The following is a 5,854-nucleotide window of genomic DNA, read 5'->3' as shown; positions in this document are numbered from 1 at the left end:
TATATATATATATATATATATATATATATATATATATATATATATATAAAATCGAAAATCATACAAGTAAATTCCAAATTATAATATTAAAGTATATATGACGTTTGTGGTGTATGTATAAGTTTTAAAATCGTACAAATAACTCTAGTTAATAATGTTCAACATATATGATATCTGATGTATATGTATACATATACAGGATGGAAAATTATTTCCTAAAATAGTGAGCCAAGTTTTGTACGGGCATGGTCTTTGGCAAATTTGGAATCTATCTATCCTCAGCAAACGTCTAGTATATCATCTTGTTTTGCCTCAATTTTTTACATGAAATATATCTCGAAATATATAAAATTAACTTTCAAATAAGGATTCTTTTAAAATAAAGCCTATGTGAAATTAAATGAAGAATAAATTTTTCATCCATTCGCACACTTGTGAGATAGACCGCGAAAGATCAGATTAACCAATTTGTTTTAATGAAAATTTGGTCTTAATCTAAAATCCTTTTAATTACTAGTAACTATATTACTGCTATATTACTATTACATTTAATTATTAATAACTTAATAATGTAACATTTTTATGCAGGGGAAAATGGTCTCCAAATCGATCAAAGGAAATGCCACCAAATTCTTCACTATTTTAGATACACCCAGTATCAGACAGACATTGTACAACATATGTGTATCGGCTGCACAATTAACGCGTCCGTCATTCATCGATAAATTATGTTATTTTCCACAAGTTCATGTGTTAAAGTTATTCGTACAATTAATATAATATGGTACAAGATATCGTATATGTAACGATACGTATTATATATTTCACGAACACGAACTTGAACGTACCCGATCACTTAATAGCTGTATTTTACAGACATGAATTAATACATCAAAAAATTCAACTATTTTTACGTTCAAATGAAAATATATTACACATCACTTGAGATAAAATAATGACGTATAATTTATCTGTAATTTACTATATATTATACACAAATTACTCGCAATACTTGTGTGCGCATTTTATTTAATTTCGACGATTTAATACCGACCTTGCTCGATCGTGTGAGTATCAATTGCGCAATATCTTATGACAATCGAATTTTCCATTAACGTTATTGTTAATGGAGGTACGCTCGAGTGCATTTCGAAATATAACAGAGAAGGCTTGGCAAGGTTCATCCTTCAAATGGTTTTACTTTACGAGTTACTCAACGAGATACGAAGATTAACGCACATACATATACAGGGTGGGGTGAATGTGCCCTTATTATATCACAGAGAGGCGTAACAAAAATATAAAATAATTTAAATTTTATAGTATTTTGTATGTGACACGTACACTCATACACAATGGCTATGTGCCGTGATTCGTACCACAAATATAATATTACAAATTATCGATACAACGACGATATACGTAATTATAGAATATATATACATATGTATGTATATATACACATATTTCATAATTAAACATATATCATCGCTCATTATATAATATATATGTGTATATCAATACTCATGGATACTCATGGACGTATAATATTGCCATCATTTATTTATTAAGCTATAGTTACTAACGTATAGCTAATATTACACAGCAATAATGTATCTCGAATTATTTAAAAAAGTAATTTTCTTAGTTAACTCTATTAAAAAGAAAATTTTTACTGATACGCATAGTGATGTTATTTGTGGTACAAATCACTTTACACTATTATTGTCATTATCGCTCGGTTCTCTCTTTTTTTCATTCTTTTTCTTTCCCTTGGAGTATTTTTTAATTCAATTTTTTAATTTCTCGTCGTACTCTTTCTGTCTTTTCCTTTTCCGTTGTTCTACCTTTTGTCGTATTCTGTTTATTCTGCAACTAGCCCTCTGACTTTCTTGTCCTTTCATTCTTTCGCCTGTCGTTCTCTCTCCCTTTTACTCTCTTTTATCACTACAGCTAGCCTCTGACAAAACTAAATCTTGAAAAACAAGACGCAAACTATTAAACAGCTCTCATATTCCTTTTCCCCTGAACTTGTTTTGCGCATGTAATAATATATATTGGGTTTAGCTTTAGTATAATGAAGGGAATTCCGGAAAACGGCGCGCATTAATAGCAGTGACTTGAGCACTCTCGTGTTATTTGCACGATAACTTTATATTACAATCAGCAGAAAAGCAGGCTATCGCGTTCCTTATTCATGTAGAGGATTTTGCAAATATCTCGAACTTATTTTACGTACCGTTACTTCCACGACCGTTTCCCGCGATACCCTGTACACGTCGCTCACGTACACAGATCGGCACGATAGCTCTAATATCTAACAGTATAATAGTGATTAGAATGTTTGACATCGCAACTGTCGATTATTTGACGAAGCGACAGAGATACGTTAAATATTACTTTTCCTTTTGTCATTTTTTGGATATAATAATTGAAATATCATTGTCGTCTCCTTAAACAGTCAACAATAATGATGCATACATATGTTGACGTGTTGCGAGTGATTTAAAAATCCTAATTACTATTTTGCTATTAGAGATGTTGAAGTTATTGTGACGGTTTATGTGTACGTCAAACGCAGAGACACGTACTAGTATGTGCCTATGCGGCATAGACGCAAATCGCACGTAGGTATTAAGAATAAAAGTTTAGTTTTGTGCTGATATACAACAGTGTTAAATGTTAATTTATCTTGCTTTGTATGTATATATTATGCGTATAAATTACGCATACGCGTAATGCGTACCACCTACCGCTTATGTATAGTGCTCCATTATTAGGTACAGCCCGTCAAATTATAATTTGTGTTATGCGCAAACCAGAGTCAATTCGAATGAATTATCTTGACTGAGTTTGAGAGGCATGCGATAAAAACGTAATTGCAAATGCAATTATAAGTTGTTGATAATGAAAAGTTCCATATTTACACTGATAAATTAGTCGATTCAAATTCCAGATCAAACCGAGTAACCGAATGTTGGCACAAAAGACCTTTTAAAAAATTGCAGGTTTATATAACCGGTCATAATTTATGCTTATTTCACAGCAACATAATTGTTCTGTTTAGTCGAGAAATCACCGTTAGATATATATTCGTCACTGTGTTTCTCCAAAATGTACGTTCTACAACTTAATTTTGTGTATCAAAGCTATTCTTTCACGGGCCACCACGTATATGTATATTCACGTATATATATGTGTGTGAGTGTGTACGCGCGCGCGCTTGTGTGTATATTACTATTTCATTAAGCATCATAAAAAAAGAAAAATAATTCTGGACTTTTGAATTTGATTTTTAATAAGAAATAGCGCTATGTAATTAATGAATACCAATTAAGAAATACATCACACACATATACATATGCACGCGCATACACACACACACACACACACACACACTCAACGCACGCGCACATACAGGACAACCCATTTTCATTCGGACAGTCGAATCATTTTTAAATAAAGTGATAAGGAAAAAATGCTTCAAATAAAAGCTGTGAGATTGTTTAAAAGAAACCTGACTTCAATTGTAACTTTTACTTGAAATATTTTTTCTTATCCGTATTTATATTATTTTATGAGTTATTCGACTTATTTATTAGAAGAAAAATGGAATATCCCGCATATGTATGTATGTATGTATATATGTATGTATGCATGTATATTAAAGTGAAGAGAGATAAGTATCATTCGCAAAATCTTATGGTTAGACTCATGAAGTTAATGAGAAAGTGAGCGATATTAGTCCCATTAGTAGTTGGCGATAGAAAAACCTGCATAAGTTTATAAGTATGAAGTGGAATATTCGGTTCCCATACATGATGTGAGATGTGAAGAGTACACAGTATAGATCGTAGAATTTTGCTCGTAATATATGTATGTATGTATGTATGTATGTATGTATGTATGTATGTATGTATGTATGTATGTATGTATGTATGTATGTATGTATGTATGTATATATATATATATATAAATGTATATATGTATATATACATATATATATATATATATATATATATATATATATATATATATATATATATATATGTACATATGCTTGTGCACGCGCATACACCTGCGTGTACAAAGACTAGAGTTGCGAATTTTTTGTATGTGTATGAAGAGGTACAAAAGTTATATAGATATAGAATAGGCGTTGAGGTCCAAAAGGCTGTGTCTAATTCGTGCGAGTCTTAACGATCGTTTTTTTTTTCTCCCTTCTTTCTTGTATCTTTTTATTTATTTATTTATTTATTTTTTTGGTAGTGATCGAGCGTCTCGGGATCGATCGACAGTGTCGGAACCGTGTATCCGGTGATCTCATACGCTGATGGCCCCGATCGCGCGCGCACCATACGACAAAGGAAACGATAGGCGTGTTAGAGGGGATTCATTCGGTGACGAAGAGTTCAGGTTCACAGAATGAATACTTATCGATATTTCTTTTGATTAGCCTGTTTCCTTCACTGAGAAGACAGTATCCGACTCGGTTCGTTCTCGGTTTTCGTCTGAGGCAAAATCGGCAAAATCGGCACATTTAAACTCTTCAACAACAACTTGCTGAAAAAGCAACAAATACGAAAGAACGTTTTATCCTTCAACAAATCCTCGGAGTGCAAATCGCGAAGGAATAGGCACGCACGTCGCTAGGTCGGGTCACATTTATACAGCAGCGACTCTTTACGAGATAATTATATGGAAACGCGTCCGAGCTTTTCCCTTACATTCTAATTCATGATACTCTCTCCTTATAAGTCTAATCTAGTTTAAACTCTAATGATAGTCAAAACTTGTGACCCTTGGTTTTCGAAAGGCGAGACACTGCCCGAAAAATCAGCGCGTAACGATTGTATTAGAGAGCTATGGCAATTACATAAGATCGTGTCTTCTATCCTTTACGAATGCAATAGAATTGCATGTCGTGTCTATCGCAAACTGTCAGTCTCAAAATAGTTCCGATACCATCGAGTGTTGTTAAGACTGCTTTAAGATCAATTCTTCGTCGCGCGTTATCATCTCACCGTTAAACGTAGAATAAATCGTAATACATTATTAGAATTAGATCCATGAAAAAATAAATTTCTTCTAATTTTTCCATGTTTTACGTACGTCGATAAATTTCAAATCGCATGATATCAGTCGAACGTGTCTAAGTATTTGCGACGAAGAATTTCTCAGTGATAAACAATTGAGTAATTATAAACGAAAATGGTAGAATTTTACTATTGATAACATACAGAGTTTCCAAATTTATGGAAACAGTCGAAAATCTCGAAAAAAAGCATTTTTTAGGAATATGTTTCAGACAAAAGTTATAGGGTTTCAAAAGATCTATTTAATGGCTGTATCAGTTTTGACCTTGGATGGCGCCGCCAAGATCAAGTCCGGGTCAACTTTGCTTTTTTAAATAGAAATATGTATTTTTTATTACGGAATTTGATTCTACATAAAAAAACAAACAACTTTTGTTTGAAAAACTTTTTTATACTAATTAACTTTTTAGTGTTGCATTTTTTTGTATTTTCTTGAAGCACTAAAAAGTTTATATAAAATTCTGAAAAAAATTCTCAGAGCTCAATGAGAAAAAAATAAACAAATTTTATCTTGCTATTTTTCGGTGAAGTTGATAAAATTCGAGTAAAAAATTATTGAAACCAATAATTTTGTAGATATTTCCGTAAATATCTTAGAAAATAGAGGTGGTGAAAAAATAATTTCAAACAAAAGTTGTTTGTTTCTTTATGTAGAATAAAATTTCGTAATAAAAACTATATGTTTCTATTTAAAAAAGCAAAGTTGACCTCGACCTGACCTTGGCAGCGCCACTCAAAGTCAAAACTGGCCATTAAAT

General features: G+C 32.0%; 1 protein-coding gene across 1 annotated transcript in view; it reads left to right on the top strand.

Moving 5' to 3' along the window:
• The window catches only part of LOC116846220 (vacuolar protein-sorting-associated protein 36), a 3,407-nt gene extending 2,601 nt beyond the window's left edge, over positions 1-806 (top strand). Inside the window, exon 7 of the transcript XR_004378439.1 lies at positions 589-806. The gene's annotated coding sequence lies outside the window, so the exon portion shown is untranslated. The remainder of the gene's footprint in view (positions 1-588) is intronic.
• The last annotated feature ends 5,048 nt before the right edge of the window (positions 807-5,854 follow it).

Source organism: Odontomachus brunneus, unplaced genomic scaffold, assembly GCF_010583005.1.
Source record: "Odontomachus brunneus isolate Ranch 3 - 2012 unplaced genomic scaffold, Obru_v1 Obru_scaffold_062, whole genome shotgun sequence".
NCBI classification, from domain to species: domain Eukaryota; kingdom Metazoa; phylum Arthropoda; class Insecta; order Hymenoptera; family Formicidae; genus Odontomachus; species Odontomachus brunneus.
The sequence above is the reverse complement of the archived record's forward strand: the minus strand, read 5'-3'. Positions and strand labels throughout refer to the sequence as shown.